The following is a 23,095-nucleotide window of genomic DNA, read 5'->3' on the forward strand; positions in this document are numbered from 1 at the left end:
TAATCCAATTATTAATGCATGCACTTAGCTCTCAAAGAGCGCCCTGAAGGTTAAACATGTGCTGAAGTGCTTTGCCAAATTGGGACAGCAGCATGTACATATTTCTGAGTTGTGAGCAGAAGTGTATAAATTAAAAAACAAAAATGTGATTGTCATGTTATGGATTTGTCTATTTTAAGATAACATAAGTAGTTACTTATTCCTTCCTATTCTAGGACTTCAGTTATCCAAAATATTTCTTCCTTTATTGTTTTGTAGAAGTCTATAGCATACATAATTGAATAGGGCCAAATGAAGTTAAACCGTGGATATACATTGCAGAAAAAGTACTTAAACTTTCTAATATACTTATTAATACCTACATCATTAAGGCTGCAGAGAAGTATCCATTAGGGCTTTTAAAGAATACGCAGAAAACTTAGGAAAATAAAACAATTAAGCACTTTATGAACCCCACTGGATGTGAAACCAACTCTAGTACCTAAATATCTCTCAAAGTCTGGCCCCTGGATCTAAGGCAATTAATTCTAAATCATAAAGAGCAATAGAGCTTCCTAAGGCCAATATTTAAGCAATATGGGTGATATAAGGTGTACCTCTGTGCTAGGAAATAAGATCTCACATGAACAAAGGTAGAACTGCTCTTAATCCTTCATGTTTTACGACCATTTCAAGTGCTTCAGCTCACAAAGCATTTTTTAAAGAAAACAATGTATATTTTATTGTAATTAACACAATAAAATAGTTACAGCATATCCAAAATCACACTTCAGAAAAAAATGTAATAGGTTCTCTCATACACTGCCTTCCAATTTAATACATTTACAAGGTACAGTACATAAATAATTAATTTAGTAAGGAGCTGTGATAATTTAATCTGAGGTAGATCTAACAAAATTTAAGTTTTCCCTAATTACTTTATCAGAGAGGAACCAGAATTATTTTTAAAACAAATCTGAGAAAGTTCTTTGAATGCCAAGAAAATATTTTGAAGATACACATAAGTTGTAAAGTTGTGCAAACCAGATTGTACAACGTTTATAGTATGGGGTCTATAGTCTTATTCACACAGAAATTACTCATTTAAAGCTAGGAATCTGTTCTGGTTTATCTTTTTTCACTAGTTAATAGTTCAGATATTTTTGTGAGCATGGGAGAGAGATCTGTGTTCCAAGTTTAGGACTGGACTTTAATGTATTACCCATTTATGTTTGTCGTAAATATGAAATAAGATTGTGATTTTCTATCATTGTTTTACAGAATGCCCTGGTTTCCTCCTTGGTTTTTTTCCCTTGTTCTTGTGCAATTTTGTTAACTGCATGGTGTTAGTGGTGTTTTCCATGGAATTCAGCTTGTATGTATCTTACTAATTTCTATTTTCTATTTTTATTTATATTTTATTTGTGAATCCTCATATTTAGAAGGTGAATTGTCATAGCGAAAAACCTGTTCCACTCACATGATTTGATGAAACAATTTTTACTTATTGATAACACAAAAATAATCAGCAGTGAGTAATCTATACATTCAAGATCAGTATCAGCAGTACAACAGATAAACCACAACACTGAACGCTTCAATAATGTCAGTAAACACCTTAAATTTTCTAAACAACCTCCTAGAATTAATCTCAGAAACTTATAAAACCTCATGTCCCCCCCTCACATGTATGCACAGAGTTAAGCACCCTTGGCAGTCCCCACCATCCCTCACAAGACATGTGGTTATGGGTACCCATGCCCTTTTCTGTGAGCATGGGTGCTCAAGCATTATACATGCCCAAGTTGCTCCCTGCAACCCACTTATCCTCACTCAACCCAGAAAACATCCCACAAGGCCACATATGCATACTCTAAGTGCGGGTCTCTACCTGCTGCACCCCAAACCATCAGTCCGGTAGCTGGGTGCAGGACACTCACAGCCTCTGACACGGGGAGTGCTCCGGATGCTCCATCAGGTGCATCAGGTGCAGACACAAGTCACGGTGCTGCTGGGGTGACTTATAGCAATGCCAAACCTGATTTCGATTTGACTGGTGATTTGGTACCGCCTCTCACAGCAAGGTCTGACCCCCTTGTTACAAATGTTCATGTTTCTGTCGCAATGCAGCCTGCCTCCTTTTCTCAAAAATGTCCCAGGTGTCCTGTTTAATCCTGCAAATGGTCATTTTAGGCAAACTTCATCGTTGTTGCTTTCTTCTCAGCATTACCAACTTTGGGGCAACCATCCTCCCAGAACAGGCAGTGTGGAGCATTGCATTCCTATGCATGGTTTGTACACCCACTGTTTTCCTAGCACCCCTGGTTACCCACAACATCTTACCACGAGGGGCTGCACACATTTAGAACCACAGAATGGTTTGGGTTGGAAGGGACCTTAAAGATCATCTAGTTACAACCCCCCTGCCATGGTCAGGGACACTTCCCATGAGACCAGGCTGCTCAAAGCCCCATCCAGCCTGGCCTTGAACACTTCCAGGGCTCCCCGCAGCAGATCATTTTGGGTAGAAAGGTGCTCAATGGGATTGACATACAGCACCCCACTGATAAGAGTATGACAGTAGGGAAACTAATTTAACTAAATTAGCTAGCCAAGGTTGGTTTACAACAGCTCAACTTCCACAGCCCCGCACCTGTACATGGAGCAAACATCTCCTGTTCACAGCAGAGCAGCCACTATATCAGTTCATTAATCTCCAGAGCTGAGCGCACAGCTTGTTTGTTCCCTTATCTATTACCGAAGGCTTCTGGGTATGTGTGTTGCCTGGATGCTCAGGATCATTTTGACAGCGCAAAGCCGACTGGGGACAAACTAGCCAGCCTCGTGTTTGCTCTTTTGTTGCGTGTTAGCTACTGGCTATTTCTTCTTTCCTACGGAGTTATGCAGATCTAGCAGGTATGGCATTTTCTTTTACTGCTGAAATTCAAAAAGAAAACATTAGCAAGATCCCTCCTAATATATCCCCAAAGAAACTTGCATTCCAGGCATAGCACATATAGCTTTTCTATGGAATATTCAGCAGCATCTCTTTCCTTCTCACCACCCAGCAAAAGATTTCGTACTGTGCTGATTAAAACCAAAGGGAAAATCATCTCAAATTATTTAATCAGAGGCATACATAGGGTGTCCTTTTGCAGACTTATTTTAAGTGATATCAACTATTTTCACATTCAGCTGTGTAGTCACAAAGCAGATTTTAAATCATGCTATTGGCAGCAACCTAACAATGGAAACCAACTGTAAATTAAGAATTCATTTAATTGGCTGAAAGCTATCTAGAGCTACCTGTTACCAAGGCAATGCAAACCTTCTGTGTCTGAAAAATTACATGATATCATGACTCTTTGATCACCAAAACACTCTAACATACCTCACGTCCAGCAACAGTGAGGACTGCTTAAATCAGGTTTTTTTAAAAATATCTTAAATTCATGGCCATGTCACTACACACGTACTGCAAATCTGTATGTATTAAAGGAGAAGAGGTTGTTAAAGCGCTAGCCTGCAATACAAGGGGGCTGAGATTTGGTACCCTATGTCTTTCTTCCTGATGTTATCTTGGGGAGTTCACTGACGACCACATTTAGAACAGTACCTGACATTTAAAGGTGCAGGCAGATGCCTAGTGAGATTTGCAAAAGCTCCCAAGATGAGTGCATAACTTCCACAGGTTTTTTTAATTCAGCACATGCTGGAATCAATGGACAGCCTCCCTCCAACCTCAGTGGATTTTAAGTCTGTGCTTTCCTTGCCTGTCCAGAAAAAAAGAGGTCTTCATTTGGGCTAGTTTATCCCACTGCAGTATAACAAATGAGCAACTGTGATTCACATTAAATTTATTACTTCAGTGATCCCAAACAATTAAAGGTAATTGCAAGCAGACAGCAAGAGGGAATAGCATGCTATATTACACCCTGTAATTCACAGGAAAAGAGTGGGCCCTTGACATACTGTGGTTGAAATTACTCATACTTGGACAGAAGCAGGCATTAAGAATCCTTTGGTACACACTCAGCATTAAGTGTACACTAGAAGTTACTTATTTAAGCATGTACAGCCCCAGTAGTTCCTTTTGCCATCTCTTCATTAATTAGATCCCTTTTTACTGTACATGTTGACTTCTGAATTACACTTTGTTTGATCAGTGTCAAACAGGGGAATTCAAAGAGAAAGGAGTTTGCCGACAGTGGAAATAGTACCTATGAAAAATATCTTTTACATGCAAGTCCTATCCACAGTGCTTTGGCAACGGACATGGCTCCCAGGCTCTAAACTAGTCATTACTTCTGCTTACTGGACAAATTAAAATCCTTTTAAAAGTGATATTTTACTCTGGAAACTTTCATTTCTGGATCAATTAGTTTTGGTTTAAAACATGCTGGTATAATAAAGTTGGACATACAGAGGTATCTGTTGAAGCAAATTCTTCTCCCTTCATAGATTTAGAAGTCAGAATCTACTTTTATTTAAAACTTGTTTTATGTTCCCCCACATTTTTTACACTTTCGTCTTTGCCTTTTTGTTTCTTCCTTCACTAGATGTAAAAGAAAGAAATGTGCATTCTTCTCAATTTCTCAGATTTGTTACAGTGCCAGGTCTTCAATTAGGCACTTATACTGAATGTAGTTAGCAGAAAATGAAGTTCTGTAATCTGGCCACAAAAAAGAAGCAGAAGCAAGAAACATTTACCATAAAATCCTTATTTCTTTCCAGGTACCTGCTAAATTGTATTTTCTCGGTGATCTGGCATGTTCTTGAGTCAAAATCCTGTCTTTTCTATCATCTTCCATAGTCTACAAGAGATTAGCCGGAAGCGTTCCTTCTAGCACAAATTCACCTAGACTATTTCCCATGAAGTAAGAGGAACATAATTTGCTGCCCTTCTTCCTACAGTGTACCCTAGCTGGCTTGAGAGAGAAGGAAGCCCCAAGAAGTTATGTAGCTCCAGTTCCACCTGGTTTCCCTTGGCAATTAAACCAGGTCATGGGAAGAAGGTGGAAGGATGGTCAAGCACACACCCAGGGAAGGTCCAAGTCTATGGTCCACTGCATATGCCATGCTATGTCCTTCAAAGCAAGGTTCTGAAGCTTTCAGTGTCATTTCTGAACATGAGTCTCCTACACAGCACAACTTGGTGCCCCTACCCCATACTGCAATTTGATGTGACAGTTCATATATTTCCAGGGGTTTTATTTCCTACTAAGAAATTAAGGGAAAAAAGAGTGGTGGAAGAGCTCTTGTAATGAAGCTGGTGATGTTCTTCCCTTGAGTGAAGTTTTGACAGTGTATATCTAATTTTACAACCAGATCATAAGTGAACAAAGCCATTTTTCAATTAAAATATCCTATTTTCATTTTTCAGACTTTTTCATAGAAGTTACGAATATTTTGTTTGGGATTTAAAATACCTTCTGCTGCCTGAGCAATCACATCTTCTTGGTCCTTTCCTTAGCAAACTAGAGGCATTTTGGAGGTTATCTAAGGACAAACTCTGGTAGATGACTCAGATACCTTCTGCTTCTCTTCATTTGACATCTAGCAGCCTGCCTCCTTGTGTTTTTTTCCAAACTTATCTAGGCAAGATGAAATTTTCTTTAAAAAAAAACCCACCAAACAAAAACCCACTAACTAACTAACTCACTCACTCACTCACTCACTAACTCACTCACTACTAACACAAGCTCATCTAAAAAAATCTTAGAAAATTATGAATAAGGGGCTGCCCATGTGATTTTCAGTACTGCTAATAAATTTTGTTTGCAACTGAATTTACTTTACATAGTGCTATTCAAATGATCTGGGAAACTTAAATCCTGCCTGTATCATGCTGCCTAACATAATTGAAATCTTTTAATTTCCACCTATCTTGGTATCACTGTGAAATTCTGTTTCTGTTTCCAGGAACAGACAACATCTCTGTGAGCCACACCACACTAAAAGCCATCCAGTGTAGCTGATACTGCCTTTGTCCCCATCATGCACACAAACTTCCCTGAGTAGCAACTTCTAAACCAACTCTACATTGCTGCTCAGCTACGATGGGCCACAATTCCCTAGAAACTTTGCTTTAGGAGAGCTGTATTAGCAGAAACTCTTTCCACCCCATAACAGATTCTGAGAATTTAACTGATCACTTTTTCTTGGTAAAATCTGTAGGTCTGGAACAGAAAGCCTTTTTTTTCACTTCTGCTTTCATCTATCTTAGCCCTCTCGGTCCCCTTGGAGAAACTTCTTTGAAGATCTATAAGTGAATCCTTTGTACTACTACAGGGCCACAATTATTGACGGTGGATGCACAGATTATGAGAAACAGGTATTTATACAGACCACGTTTTTCTCTCTCTCTTTCTGGTTTGAAAGAAGAAAGGGATATTTTGAAGGTCTACATTGCACCTACGTAGGCTGACAAAGCAATTCACGGCATGAAAGGCATTGAATTAGGAGCTGTCAGAAACACTAGACTTAGAGGCTAAGGTGGAATTTAGGCTGTCTGAATATGGCCAATAATCATCATCAACATAAGGCAATTCTTGGGAGCTAATGAAGCCCTAAATCACCAGCAATGTGATCTCAGTGATAAAAGAGTAAGATTAAATGCCTCCAGCATACCAGTAAAATTCAGTTAATGTTTTAAATATAAACCAGAATTGAAGATTAAATCTAAAAGACTTGAAAGCCAGATTACCTGTACAGACATATTGCTCTATGCACAACCAAAGCTCTGATGATGATTTTTGGTACACTGACACTTTGAATGTCTCACCTGCACTCAGCCCATTAATCCAGCTTCACCTGGACTATTTCTAGCACTGAAACCCCTGAACAGCTTTTAGAAACTGCCTCAAAACAACCCCTAACCTCCAGATAAACTTTCTAAAACAAATGTTCGTTTGAGGCATGGGACTGAGTATCGTTTAGTTCTTGTGTACCCAAACCAGATTCTTTAAGGCTGGAAAGATCTTTACGCTACTATAAAAGGGGATGAGTTAGCTTTACATTGAGACACAGAGCACTGGAGCTTCTAGTTTGAACAGTTTTAAGATGTGACATAAAGTGACTACAGAAAGAATAGCTCCTTCGGGGAGCTCCCAAACACCTCAAAAACCTATTTCACACTCTATGGTGCCTGTGCAACTATAACAGGGGGACCAACAACAAAGATGTCTTTGCCATGAAGATGATTGATAGTACTGGTAAAAAAAAAAGCTTTGCTGAAAAACATACATTAGGTAGTGAACACATGGCGCAATAATATAACCAGCTTCTGGGATCACCGATTTTATATTCCTCACTGATAATGAAACTATCCATATACAGGCTAGTTAAACTGTAACGGGACACCGTCATACAATACTAGCAGCAGTGACAAATGAGAGGCCCAATCACAAAAGGGTTAATAAACCATTCATGTTACTTAACATAATTTACTTAAGTTACTTAACGTTATTTAAGGTGGGCTTTTAAAGCGAAGAGCAAGTTGGATCAAAGAGAAATGAAGAACAAACGCACATCTTCTCACATCTGGGCGGGTTACAGCAGCGAAACAGTGGTTTGGTTATTCCAAAGATTTATTTTCTGGATGGTGAACATGAAAATAAGCCCTAATGAAAAGCCTTGAAAAATAAATGCCTGGGTCTGGACTTTGCTTTGGCCGTTATTTAACCTCTCACTAGCATACCGTGTGTATTTTCCTTTCGCTGGTAGTGGCATGAGGCCAAAGTTCTGCTCAGTATCTGCAGCGGGCCCAGGCACAGGGGACTGCAGGAAAAGGAAAGATAAGAAAAGCTTCACTGACCGGCAGCTGACCTGGCTGCCCGGGAGGACGAGCTGCTGGAGGTACGGAGGCTGCTGCCCAGCTTTACTGTGTCACTGGAAAAAACTGATCCAGCACTGAAAGTAATTTGAAACTGGATGTTTAAGGCAAGAACCGGGAAGAACACAGCCACCTTTACACTTCAACAAACGTCCTCAGGCTTGTTTTAAATTATTTTACACACGCTTGTTGGAGTGTACCACATATAGAGCAATGTTTTTGTTTTATTTGTGTTGTCATTGCCTTGTTTTAATGGTGTTCACTGTTCCTTACACTGAGAGAAAACCCAGTTTAGCTCATGCACACCTTTTATGACCTCACTTACAAATTAATATTTATGGTACCCCTTCAATGTCAATACCAATGGTAATATTAAGAGGGTTAAAAATAACAGCTTTATAATAAAATCAACATAGTAATATACCTTTTCAGTTAGTTAAAAGTTATCCTTCTTTTCTAACAAATAATACATCGCAGAAATTAGTATTTAGGTGGAATAAGTAAGATAGAGAGAAATCTACTCAGTCTCTAATAGAGTTTGTCATTAATCGTCTTGTCATTTTTTGCTTAGAAATATATATGAGATACAACTTTATGCTGAGTTACTGTTGCAATCAATGGCAATCTGCCCATGGGCTTCATCAAGGTCAATGTATCTTCTTCACCTTATGATGAATTGTTAACCTAGTGGTAACGGGACAAGAGACAAAGGAGGGTCATCTATTTAACTAGCTCCTTATGCTTCACTTGCCTTTTAATAAAATCTCTTCTATAACCATACCACCATTTAAAAAGTGGGTGTGACAGTGCTTTACTTTGTCCAATTGCAAGCTACTTGCGTACTTCTGCATAGTGACCAGACAAAATTGTCCTCTGTTTTTTTTGTGGAGTTGAGTTTTGTTTTTGTTCTGAAAAGATCTTTTTTTCCTGGAAGTAGATAAACTGATTAGCTGCCCTTTTACAGGAATTCCATCATGGGAAGATATAATACTGCAGCCCTAAGTGCTTTGTTATTATTATTTTTTTTTTAATTTAATTGTCTTTTGTGCCATTAGAACTCCATTAGAGAGACCAGAAAAGCTATTAGGAGCACAGTATGTAAAGTGGGAATTGTCTCTTTGCCCTGTGTCCGCGATTAAGCAAAGTACTTAAGCCACTTACCTAACTTCATGCAAATCGTCTTAAAGTGCATTGGCCAATGCAGATGTTACTGCTAAATGTGTGGTTCGGTGCATTGCTGAAGAAGAATCTAATTATTCATCTGTTTAAAACTGAGCATGCCATGAGCTCTTTCAGTGCAGCAGGTCCTCCTTAGCTGTCACAGACGCCGTAGTTATGCTTTTCTTGCTGTTACTGTTTTCTCAGCAGCTACAATCACACTCTGTAAGAGGCCAATATTTTAACATACCAGGCAGCCTGGGTCTTCAGGGGTTTTGAGTGTGGCTCTCCAGTGTATCTGGATGCTGGCTGTGCTTTGCTAGGAAATCATCACCCAGTGTAGGTTTCGCCTTGCTAACTTCAGCCATCTACAAGGCTTAGCTCTTCATTTTTATCGATGTCCCTTAGAGTTAGCACAGAGAAACAGGAATGTCTAAACAATGACCCATGTGCTTGATTTTAGACATGCACCTGAGAATGAGTGGAAGTTTCTATTTCTTTCCGGTGATCATAAAGTCAGTTTTGGGGATGAGTTCATATGGTAGATACTAAGATTCCCATCATGACCGGTCTGGCCAAGGAAGCTGGCATATCAGGAGAGACATAAACAGAAATGCAGGCACCCACAAATGTCCAAGTTCAGAAGATACCCAAACCTTTTAGGAGGCTCAGGTACCTTGAACTATCCAGAAACCCCACCGCTTTACCATGGATGTTGCCGCATAGTACACATCCCTACATTTGGCTATAGGTGAACAAGTTTCTGCAACCACGAATCCAGAAGGCTTCAGTACATTCTGCATAGAGTCCTTTGCATGGATTGAATCCGAGTGAGCAAGCAAGTTACAAAAATGTTAAACAGATTAAATCTAGATTCAGCAGAGATACATGATTTGTGTGTGCAGTCACTGGATCCATAAATACTAGGTACACAGCCCTAGGCTGCTGCCCTTTTGAAACAAAGGTTTTAATGAGTACATCCAGTTAACTTCTGCACCAGACATATAAATACCTAAAATGGGAAATAAATCACAGCTACTAAAGTATTCCCTTCCTCATAAATCAGTGTATTCCTAGTAAGCAGTTCACACATCACGGATTCTTCACATCCACCCACATGTATTTTATTTCTATTTAAGCTGAAATAAGAATCTGAGATCTCAAAATGCTTTCTCCCACTGACAGATAAATAATGGGACAGAGCCAAGAAGTCTGTTTTTGGAAATTGTTATTAGAGCACAAACCTCCGTTCTGTTCACATAGTGCTCATAACATGACACTAGAAAGGTCTGGGTCCCCAGGTAGCACTGCAAAGTACCTCGTCACTGACGGTACTCATCATAGCCAAACTAGGAAGAAAACCAAATTTTTTTGGATTGAACAGATCAGCAGTGTTCCTCTATAAAAGGGGTCCTGGCCAAAGGAATTGGGCATCTAGATAGTATTTTAGCCTTTAATGTTTCTTCTGTAAATGTCATTTATTGTCTTAATATCAGTACACGTGGCTTTATGTATGACTGTTGTTTGAATGGACGCAAATTACGAAGTGGCTGAAATTGCTTTGTATTGGAGACTTGCCTGCTTTATTATTAAAAGACTCCCTGGAATTTTTAATTGCCAAAGAATAAAGCAACAATATTTTCAGATTTCCTTCAAAAACTTATAATTCCAAGGACTCACTGGAGCTGACCATGAGAGAAAATTCTCCTTTTACAATTACAGGTTGGTATCTCTGACTTGGGCAATCCCTTGACATGTGCTATACTGGTTTTGTATTATTCGTATTCCTTGATTTAATCAGGTCAAACAACCCTGCAGAAACTCAAGTATAGGACACAATTATTTCTATAAAATTAGTCATCACAAAAGATACAAAGTTAATTGAGTCACATGAGATCAGTTGTTCATAAATTCATATCAATTGACCTTAATTACACTACTTTTGCTTAAATTTGTTATGAGACGGTTCCATTACTTTTCAATGACACTATATCAAATTGACTATAATGAGCCACTTATCCCCTTTACTGCTTTTAGATTTTGGCATCAGCTTCAAAAACCTCTAGAACATCCCCTGTATTTCAATGTAGTTAAATCAGTGCTCTCTGTCATGGTTTAATCCCAGTAGACAGCTCAGTATCACTCAGTTCTTGTGCCTACTCACTGGCGGGGCAGTGTGAGGAGCAGAAAAGGCCTTGATGCTGCGTAAGCGCTGCTCAGCAATAACTAAAATGTTGTTAAGCAGAGATAGGTTTGCACTTCAGAGCAGCAAGTTTAGGTTCCTTTGATAACTCCTGATTTGTGTTAGATTTTGAGTTTATTTTAACCATTCCATGTGCATCCAGCTGTTGAGAGACAGATTTGATGACAATATAGGGACTGAATTTTGCTTACGGTTGGCTATATAGTACATGCAGAAAAACTGAAATTTCAGTTACGGTTGTTGTTATAAAATAGGATGCAAAATCAGAACCTGTGTGTGCCTAAGGCTCTGCTTTATGAACACCTTGGCAAGCGAACACATTTAGTTCAAAACTAAGACTAATAATATTATCAGGCTAATCAGTAAGCAAAATATGATTCCATTAAATAAAATGTGAAGTGTGAGGGAAGCGCTTTTGCTTTGGTTCTGTTATTATTTTGGAACCAATTATGTTGCAATTAGACTAATTTAGATGATCTATACAGTTATGAACACATTTCTGTGTTAAAAAAATCAAATTGACAAGGAAACAGAAGGAGGAGTTTATGTTAGCTGACTTCACTGTGTTGTTCTTTACACAGTTACTAATAAAATTTGTTTCAGATCTCTAACCATGTGTTTTTTTCTCACATTGGCCATTCACACTTTCAAAACTACCTATATATTATAGAAGAAGCTCATGTTGTCAATTCATCTGACTGATGAATGCAACCAGCCCATGAATCTGTTAATAAAATAATTTATTTCAGTTGAAACCAGGACATAATGATTTCTGTTTCAATAGCAGTCACTCTCTTTCATTTTTAAAAGCATAACATCTGTTTTCCTAATGATCTGTAAAAAATAAAATGGAAATTGTTTGGTTTTGAAATATAAATTGAGCCCTTAAGTATTTCTATTTCAAGCAGACCCGGTTGCTGTTTGCAATAAATCTGTCCCTTTTAGGAGCACTGCTGATTGGTCCCCTGACTTATTAACTCATTTTAGGATCTCTCCTATGTTATGGAAAATGTTAGAAAACAAATTAAGGGATAATATATGGCACAGGCCTGTTGATAGCAAATGTAAGACTGTCAAACAAACAGTCTCATTCAGATTCTTAGTTTGTTATAAACTAAGTAAGAACAAAGGGATATGGAAACAATTTGTTCAGTCTTTACTATTAAGGAAGTGTGGGAGGTTATTTTGCAGAATGAAACTGAAGAAGTAAGAAGAGAGCAGGAATAATTGATATTAAAAGGAGTTAGAAAAAGAGATTACTTAATCAGAGGTATTTGTATTCTGCAAAACTCTTTCCATTAGGTTTTCCCCTGAAAAAAAAAGAACTGCTATTTTGGTGTATCTCTCACCATTACTTTCAACCGAGGAAGGCAGGAGCACTTTGCTAAAATATTTTGGTTTGATCCAATCTTTATAGAATGAACAGGAAACAATGGAATGGTAAAAATAACAGGTTTAGTGTGTGGTCAGATATTATTGTCTAATATATATGTTTTAAGCATATACCATTGAATTTCTGACTGTAGTTAACATGCAAAAATAAAAAGGGTCAAACCCTTTCCTCTACACATGGCTCTTCTGGGAAATTTCCAGCAAGAAACAAACTATTCGGTTGCTGCCTCCCTTGTATGTTATATTCTCTTCCCCATGTTATTAAATGGATCCTGAGTCTAAGACTGTTGTAAAACAATTATTGTGGCAGTGGTTCTAGAGAAAAAAAAAAAAGATGAAGTAACATTTAAAATTTTATCGCTGTACTTGAAAAATATCTCATAAAATATGCAGCAGCATCTCTTTCACTTTCAATATTTAGACGACTTCTGAAAGACCTTATTAAATCTTTAAAAGATTTGTGAGATAGCGACTTCGGCTGAAACAGCTTACAGGAATGTGCGTGATCAGCCACATTCCAGCACCGATCTGCCTTATAATCTCTGCCAGGGCACTTAACTTCTTTGAACTACTTTCTCCCCATCCCTGATGCAGAGATAAAATACCATAAAATCCAGAGAAGAAAGGTTCTCAGACACAGTGTTTACCAGATTGTTCCTTCTTAAGGTGGAGATGTGCTTCATTCTTGGGGAAATCTGAGTGCTCTGGGGACCAAAGCCATCCACTCCTTAGTCTGTAGGGAATGCAGGGAAGTAGCTGGGAACTCCACAGCAACTCACAGGCTTTTACATGACGGATATTTTGGCTCAAACCCACAGCACAGAATTCCATAAAAATGAGCTAACCATGTCAGAGTGAGGCAGAGGCAAGCTGTGGTGCTCCTGTTTCTTTCATGCTTAGAGATGAGGATGTCCAAGCTAGCTCTTGGAGTGCTTGTGTTGCCTTCATTAGTACAGCCGTGGACATAGGTCTGTATTTATGTATTAACTGGGACCTTTCTAAAGATAACTCATAAGCATCTTCAGATTCTCCAGGTTTTGCCCTGCGATGGCTCCACCCTTGTCTCTGTCCCACAGCTTCCGTTTTGAGGTGTTGCGTACTGCCACACAGAACAGGCTCTCCACAGTCCACCACACCATCCAGACAAAACATTTGGAACAATTTAGATCATTTTGGATCTGGTGCTTGTTTACTGGTTTGCCCTAAATGGATTATGTATCCCAAAGCTTACTGGAATTTAAACAGAATTCTTTAAAAATGACCATAAAATAATGTGACATTTCTCTTATCCTTTATCAGGTACTAGATTTTCTCCCTTAGGGCTTCCTGCTCCGGTGAGGCATTTTAAGTAATCCCTTTAAGGATTATTTTGTGTTAGTGCATTTCAACAGGAAAGGTGACCCCACTAAAGTCCACAGATGTCTGTAAGTGTGTAAAATTTCCTAAGTATTATACCTCTATAGATGGTATTTTTGTGCATAATATAAAAGAGTAAGTGTTTTGAGTCTGCAAGAGTTAAATTTATGACGGGATTATCATCACAAAAAGTGATTTTCTGCCTGTTCATAGATTCTGAGAGACATTTCCTTTTCAATTCATTCTTTTCCTGGGAAATATCCTTTCAAAGGAAACAAGAAACAAATATTTTCCAAAGTCTTATTATTGTTTTTGTTATGGGTTTTGTTACAATAATAATTGTTGCTGTAATGATAATATTATTAATATTGATAGTAGTAGTAGTAGTCGTCGTCGTCGTCGTTGTCGTAGTAACAATAGCAATAACAAGGACTTACCCTCCCACATGTTTTTTGTTGCCCCATCATTTGAAAAAAGCAACCCTTTGCATTTTGGCTAACACTTCTGCTACTGTGAGGACTCACTTAGTACATACCCAGATAATGCAAAAAGTGAGCAGATTTCATTACCCTTCTGTAAGATTGCACATACAGTATATATACAAAAATTCTAGATGACAAGGCATTGAAATCAAAGCAGCTTGAGACCTTGAGATGCAGATGTCTTTCTTTAGTCACACAGAATTCTTTTGCATTGCATAGCTTCTGCATGTGCCAAGAAGCCCTGAAAAAGTTTCCCTTTTCTTTCTGTAGGAACACCTCAGGAGACATAGAGTCCTCCAGTGCTCCTGGTGGGAACAGAGTTGCACAGCATTGCACCAGGGACTGGGAAGAATTTCTTGAGGAAGATAGTTCTGGCAAGAATAGGATCTCAGGTTAAGACAAGCCATGCCACAGAGATACTGGCCATAACTATGTGAAAAGCAGCTAGAAAAGGACTCCTTTGGGAATGGTTTTGGCATCGGTCTCAGTCTGTTTTGGTGGTGCTATCAGTTAAAGTCCCAGAAGACGGAGGAGCAGACCAGATTACTAAGAAATGTGTCAGGCAAGGCAGTACTTTATGACATTAAGATGTTTGTGGCCATACCGGCACAAGTATTTAGGTGTATTGATAGAACAGACACAGCCCTCATGTTTTACAGAAGCAGGTGCCTTCCAGACCACTCTTTCTTCACTTGAGCTGAGCCCATGGTCTGTGTCTGTCTCAGGTTACAAAAGCATGGCCTTGTTGATCTCCATACTGTTACACCTGGTCAAGGTGGATCAGCTCCCTGATGGGTCCTTGGAATTTCAAGGAAGTTTCAGCAAGCTGTGATTATCCAGACTGCATTTGAAATACTGATATCGAGTCAATCCCTTAAGGGAGAACATTTTGCCGTTAGCTCAACATCACATTGTGCCACCACTGCCTGCCAGAAACAGAGTATCCAGCTAGGTCACCTAGTAATCCATAATTACTCTGATAAAATATGTGATTTGGGACAGCAGGGAATGTATAGCATCCCCCATTATTTGGATTAGGTTGATGACACTTATGTTCCTGTCAGCTGGAGGAAAAATGTTTGTTGGCTGTGTTTAAACTGTCTAGCATTGCAGAAGATGTGGGCATCATCCATTTGGCCACTGTGGTCAGTGATGGGTGTTCATGAACTTGCATTTGTGATCAGCAAAAACTTGCACAATGGGATATTGCTCTTTCTTTCACACATACCTTCTTACACAGCCAAGGACTCATTCAGGTGGGTACCAGGTGGGCATATGAATCCTATTTACCACGCTGCACGGGTGGCTGTGCTGAGATCACCTGCAACCAGATAGCAGGTCCCAGGAGCTGCAATATGTAAAAGGGAAGGGGAAAACAACTGGGGACAACAGCAGTTCAATTTGCTCCTAAAAACCCACAGGTCTGTCAGAGTTCTGAAGCACCCCCAAGGGGTAATCCAAACCATGTTTCCTGCATTCAAACCTCTCTAGAGTTTTGTTGGTGAAGGAAATGCAAAGCATTGCAGAATGTTCAAATCAATGCCCCTGCACTGGAAATGTGCCTGAGTCGGGGTTGCCAGAATGAGCCAGCTGAAGCCTAGTGTCCTCTCCTGTGGGAAGAACTGAGCACAGCTTGGAGTTTGGCGGGGAGGCTGATGCCACCCGTCTTTATTAAGTTTTAATTTAATCTTCTCCCTGTTTCCTGAGTGCCCTAGCTGGTTAAGCTCCCTCCTTTGTAAGTTTAATTTCCTGCTTCAGAGCAGCCTGCAGGACAAGAAGTCCATTTAGGTTCATCCTTCCAAATGCATGTGAGCTTTCCAGGGCTGCCACAATCTCCGCCAGTAAAATAAACACATCCCGTTTGCTTGTATAATGCTGAACTTCGATAGCACTACTTTAATGTATACAGCTAAAAATCTACTCTTTTCAGCAAGGCTGGTTAGTGAATTTTAAAATTATTCTATAAAAGCCACACATGAAGAATTTCTAAGTCCCTTCCATTTTGCGCAATTCCAGAACAGCTTCTTGTCTCTGAAAATGTATATTTTAAACTAATTTCAACTTTGTTATCAAAACTATTAGTTTATTATTTTTAAAAAAAAGTTTTCAGTGCAAAATTGACAAGAAGATCAAAATTTTGATGGTATCTTTGAAAATTACTTCATTGAAAATTACTTCAGTGTTTTGTTATAAATATCTCAAATATTTCACTGGCATGTTTTCTTTATCACAAAGTTTCATTTATAACTAAAAAGGGGAGTTTTCCCTCCCTTTTTTGGTAGAAGTTACTCCGACATGTCTGAACTTTCTGTACAGGGCACTGTCTTTTTATACAGATTTCAAAAGAGAAAAAGATCCTAATCTAAAGTCCTGCTTCAAGCTCAGTGGGAGAAAGGCTCCCTCCTGTGGAATGTGAGGCTTCCATGACTTTTCACTTACACATTAAAAATTCCCTATGAAAGTAAGCCATGCTTTATTTAGTTATAAATTAGTTACATTTTTGAGGCAATCAAGAAAGTAGGATAGCCAGACAAAAAGCTATTATCAAAAGCCTTGAGATTAAAAATCTGGGCATTATACTTTCAGTGAAATTTCAACAGAATCCCTTGCTGAATTTAGTTCCATGGAGCTTAAATTTCTCCCTTTATTTGAAAAGACTGGTCAAGAAACCTTACTAAAGGATGCTGCTTTCAAATTTTCTAAGAGAATGTCAAGCATATTTGAAGAAACTCATGAAAAAGAGAGTGATGCGAGAATTCCCAGTTCAGAATATTTCCCATTTAAGAAGGACACCATTCAACAATTATGAAGCCAAATAGCTCAAGAATAAATCAGAAAGCTCCCCTGATGGCTTCCTCTCTTTGTTCATCTTTCCTGTTTAAAAAAAATGCAAACAAATAGACTTTGTGTATTTGGAGATCTGCAAAAAATGTTTCTTATCATTAAACAAAAATGAATGATGTTCACTTTAGTTAATATTTTCCCATTTCTTCTCAGGGAAAGGAATACAAGCCTCTTGCTTAAATATCAAATAAGTAGTAGTTCTTAGGTATATATCTAAAAGATGATATTAAATACTTTTTACCTTGTTATCAAAATTCTATAGATCAAAATGCATATTCAACATCATCTCAGGATTAATTTTTTCCTTTTATCCTCACAGGCTTTAAAAATGCTTGACGCATTCGTAGGGCAGTAGGACATTCATTGAAGGAAATAAAATAGTGTTGATTTAATACCATTAAAGAAATGTTAAAACTATGCTGCATTTTTAATTACATTTTGCTTTTGGGTCCTTTTTAATGAATGGTATGTATGCAATATCATTGCTACATTTCCAATGCTCCATTTCTTGCCGTGCATCACATTTTTAAAGAGCCTAGTGTGTTCTGGTTGTATAAGATAATCAGAAAATTCAATCAAGGAGAAATATTTGTCTGAGTTTTTGATTAGTCTCATTAGATTTTTTTGTGTTGCGTAGCAACATTACCTAGATATTAAAATATACAAAAAACCAATATGTTACATCCATTATACTGTTTAAATTTTTAACAACCTATTTCAGCTTACATGAGCAAATTCCTGTGCATTTTATCCAAGATATATAGGAGCTACCACAATGAGGATAAGCAAAACACTTCTTTAATTTTAGCATGGATATCTATTAGGCTTGCAGGAATATAATTTATAAATAATTATAGACAATAGGCATTTCAGTTACAGAACTCTTGTAAAGAATTGGTTTAGCAACTTGAAATAAATATATTATGCAGGATCTCACTTTTGAAAGTTGATTATTTGCTTTCATTGTCAGGCCAATTGATGTTTCTGAATGGGTTAGTCCTATTCAGAGGTTATTGGTTTACAGAGCCAACACTCCCCTGGATAATAAAGATAAAGTTCGGTTTCTGTTCTCAGTGGCTATGTTCCATTAATTTCATCACTGGTGCATAGTAGACACTGGCCAATTTGTTCTTTAAATTATTGTATTACTTCTTAATAAAGTAATCATAGTGTACGTTTTGTCTCTTAACTAGAATGAATGAGAAACGTATGTGGAGAGAAGGGTCGCCTCAGCTCTGTTCTTCCCCTGAGCATTGCTGTGCTGCTAGTCCCGGATCAGCTGATCCAACACTTACATTGTTCTTTTCCTTCTCCCCAGAACAATTTTTAAAAACACAGCTCCATCCACTTAGACATCAACTTTGATGTCAGTCTCTTATTGCAGGTTGAGGTTGATGGGTGTATTAGCAGATTTTTTTATAATTCTTTGAAGCTTTTAATTTCTATATGTCACCTCTGATTGTAAGATGAAAAAAAACCCCTATATTTTACTGAGATAGAAACGCTTATTTTTATTTTCCAGATAAAGTGCTGAACCTGTTCCATTTAGGCAAACCAAACCACATTTTTTAAAAAATTCGCATTTTTAATTAAATATATAATATGCATTTATAAATAGGTATAAACAAACAGTTCTATTAGTATGAGAGAACAGCTTCCTTACATGAAAGATACTGAACCTATGCCCGTTGATTTCAATATGCTCAAACCCTGTTCAAATGATAAATTTCTCAACTGAACAAATATTTCTGATGTGCACAGCATAAGGCAGTGGTACGTATATGCGTTTATAAAATGATTATCGTAATACTATTCAAAGAAAGGACAGTGGCATAAGCTAAATGTGTATTCACAACACAGCTAGCTCCTCAGCTTAAATTCCATCTTCACATGGTAAAGTGGCAAATTATCTCTATCTTGATCAAAATGGCTCTCAAAAGTCTCAGTAATTACATACAACATAAGTAATTTCATTTTAGAAACTATACAAGAAGGAAGATGAGCATCCACATATTAAAATCCAATACTGCAAAATCAGATGCAGCTGTAAAATTAGAGCTCAAGTAAATAATCTGCTCAGTGTAGCAGGTCTGACTGCAAGCGTAATTACTCCTCTTGTAATTAATTTTAATTAGGTGAGATGAAAATACGTAGACCAGTTTAGTAAACAAATCTTAATAAACTTAATCAAGAATGCCATTGCATCAAAATCACCTGATTACACTTTCTTTTCTGCTATTAGGTATTTACATTCATCTATTGTCTCTTAAAATATGTGTATTTAATCGACTTTCTGCAAGAATAAGAGCGTTTATGACATAGACATAAATTTTTTCCATTAAAATTACTATGTGCATTTCCCCATGCCTTGAACAGGTGGGTCAGAAATTAAATTGCAGGCAAATTATATCTTGAGATTAGCCAATATTATTTCAATTACATTTTGGAATTCGATTTGGGCACGCAGATACCTGGACTGTCAGAATCACAGACTCACAAAATAGTTGAGGTTGGAAGGGACCTCAGGAGATCACCTAGTCCAACCCACCGCTCAGAGCAAGGTCAACCAGAGCAGGTTGCTCAGGGCCGTATTGACACAGGTGTTACACATGTCCAAGGATGGGAGCCCCACAACATCTCCGGGCAACCTGTTCCAGTGAACGATCACCCTCACAATATTCTTTCACTGGATACCACTGAGATACCACTGAGTGATAAAAGTAGCAGCATCACAGCCTGTATCAGAGACTCTTGGTACAGGCTCAATGAAAGCCAACAGGATCTGTGAGGCCACCTTTTCCCCACTCATCCAGAGTGGGTGGGGAGGACTTCACTGCATTTGGGGCTGGAGCAGCGGAGTTGCTCTTTGCCCGTGCATCTTGGCTTCCAGACCCTCAGCTGTGCTCAAGGCAGTGTGTGTGCCACACAGACATTTCCCACTCCTTGCTGCCCAGTTGACAAAGGACACCAAAGTGAAGTCCCTCCCAACTGTATATGGCAACCTTCATTGTGCAAAGCTATTCTGGCCCCCATGCCCCATTCCTGTTTTGGTGAAATGTGCAACACCTACATGCCTTTGCTACGTTGCTGTCTAACCTGAGCTCTGGTGTCACTGTAAAGTCTCCTCAGCTCTGGCCACACGTGGAAGCATGGCGGTCACATAAACACACCCATGCAAGCCATATTCCCCTGTGAAGCACTTTCCAATACTACAATGCGCTCAGCTGAGGGATTTTCCTTCTGTCAAGGAGTGAAGCAGGTATTTCTGCTGCCACATGGACATCTCAAACCAGCACCTCCAAGAGTGCAGGGTGAGGATGCCCCACTCTCAATACTCCCCACTGGAGGAGTGTGGGGTGAGGGTGACGAACCCAGGGATACTTTTTCCCTTACTTTATATTAGTCTGCACCTTGTCGATGGAGCAGACGGCTACTTGTGCTCTAACAGTAGGTCACTCTTGGACCATAAAATCCATAGTGAATGAAGAACAGAAGTAGTTCAGGAATAATCCCAGAGACCATATTCATACTGGCTTGGCACACAGCAAAGGAAGGCTTGATAAAATGAAAGAGAAGATGTCTGTCTGGACTATACTTCATTTGCTTACAAATGAGTGCTAGGCCAGTTTGCAAGTTGTACTTTTGAACTCCAGGGAGATTTGTTCAGCTCTGTTTTTCTTACTCGGGTGAGGATAAGTGCATTTGAGAAAATGCATCACTCCTGGTATTAGCTAATACTCTGAGGCAACACAAAGCTGGATTTATTTCATCCTTGAAATTTTATATTTTCAATTTTTCTAATTGCTCATGACAGTGGTACAATTAGGTGGTTTTAAGATCAAAACCCTTGTTTTATCACAGAAATGGTGTGGCAGACGGAACTGAAGCATAAGATAGTCCAACATTAAAATTTTATCATCTGCCTTAACCAAGGTTTAGAGGATTTTGGTTCCAAAGAAAAGACAGTAAATAAAGCTGTGATGGTCCATTGCATTTTTTTCTCTGCTGAGGCTGAGAATAAAGGTTACTTACAATGATTTGTGAAAATTATCCTGGTCAATTAAAAATTGGCCTCATGGCCTCATCTTATCTCACACAAACAGCCTAGTGCAACAGAGCAATAAATTCCAGTCCCTGAGAGGCCAGCACTGGGGTTTGAACTGGCATTATAAATGCCTTAAATTGTTAGTCCTAGATAGTTTTGTTTTCCCCCTTCTCTTGCCTCATGAAAGTCACCACAGCTTGGAGGACACATGAATGAACAGATCTCTAACTCCTGGGTCAGCATCTGTAACAATAAAAGTGAAAGGCATTTCTTCAGCCTTGGCCATCTCCTTGTTTTGCCCCAGATATAAGATGCTACTTCTGTAGTATTCTTCTCTGGAAGCCTGTGGTAGAAGAGCTGTGACTGATTTTTGAACCTCAACAATGCCTATGTCACCTTTCCTAACTGTGTTTTATCTTTTTTCACCAGTACCCTTGGATAGCACATGGCAATATTTAACTGATTCCAAACCTTTAACGTAAAAAGAGAAGACTAAAAAGGGCTGTACAGAGGGATCGTGACCAGCATTCACCTGAAAAGCTGTTTTCCTTTGCTTATGAGTACATTGGTTTTTCTTCTGTATGACACGTTGAATTATATTTTTGACATAAGCATTTGCAAGTTTAGTGACATCAGCTACCCACCTGGCAATCTTAACACCATCTCCCCCTCCCCAAAGGCTCCTCCAGGATCCTCCTTTGAGATGCTTCCAATTTTAATCTTTTTTTTTTTTTAACTACTGTTAAAACCACAGTTTTGTTGACAACCATAGCAGTACATGTGTGAGCCAAAATCTGTCACAGCCAATTGAGATTTTTCATTGGTGTGATTTTGGATTGTATGCTTCACTTCTTTTACTTGACAATTAGGAAGTTAATTCACTTCTTTTTACTTGACAATTAGGAAGTTAATTAAATAATTCTGAACACAATTAAAAATTATAACTAGGCAACATATGAATTGATATTAGCTTGTACATCCCACATGATAGTTGTAAAATGCTTTTTTATTTGTCAACTGCACGGCAATTAGCATATCTGTGATTGTCAGAAGATAGTTTAATAATCTCTGAGCATGAGAATAAATTGGTGTTTAAATAAGCCTCATGTTTTGGTTTGTTTTTTAATACAACACAATTTAGTTTTCACAACAGAAATTTTCCTGTGTAGGTTTGAAACACCTAGAACAAGAAACTAAAACAAAAAGTGATACGAAGGTGGCTTCAGAAAGACCTAATTTAACCTATGAAATGAGTTTTAGAGTTAATTCCACAAAAAAAAAAAAGTATATGGTAGGAAGAGCCTAACTTTATGAGATATCTGTTGTTCTGCCTTCTCAAGTTTCTTTATGCTTATCACTTAGGTATGTGACTCAGCACTAGGACAAAAAACTTTCCCTATTTTATGAGCATAAAAGCCTTGACAGAGTATTCATCACTGTTCACATTCAAAGTAGCTGTTTAAAAAAAAAAGAAAAAAAAAAGAAAAGAAAGAAGTGGGCTGCGGCAGACTCTTAATTTTTTAGTTCATTCCCTATGAAGAGCCATCTTTTTATGCCTTTACGAGCAAAATTAATTGGAAAGAGATAACATATTTCTCTTGCTGTCTTCAAAAAACTATAGGATCCAACAGTTATTGAAAATGATAAGGCATCTTGTTTGAAAAGCAAGCAAGCAATCATTCGTTTGATGTCAAAAGAAAGTCCTAAGTAATCAATGTTTCAAGCCCTTTGAATCTTTAGAAATTAAATATGCTGATGGCTTCTTTATCGCCAAGTAATTAACGTACCTTGCCCTCCCTCTT

The 23,095-nt window shown here is 38.3% G+C and overlaps 1 long non-coding RNA gene across 1 annotated transcript in view; it reads right to left on the reverse strand.

Moving 5' to 3' along the window:
* Positions 1 to 700: 700 nt before the first annotated feature.
* Positions 701 to 23,095, reverse strand: part of LOC141741827 (uncharacterized) — a 37,845-nt gene continuing 15,450 nt past the window's right edge. Inside the window, exon 3 of the long non-coding RNA XR_012586493.1 lies at positions 701 to 2,916. This is a non-coding gene — a long non-coding RNA (uncharacterized LOC141741827). The remainder of the gene's footprint in view (positions 2,917 to 23,095) is intronic.

The sequence above is a fragment of the Larus michahellis genome, chromosome 1 (genome assembly GCF_964199755.1).
Source record: "Larus michahellis chromosome 1, bLarMic1.1, whole genome shotgun sequence".
Lineage (NCBI taxonomy): Eukaryota > Metazoa > Chordata > Aves > Charadriiformes > Laridae > Larus > Larus michahellis.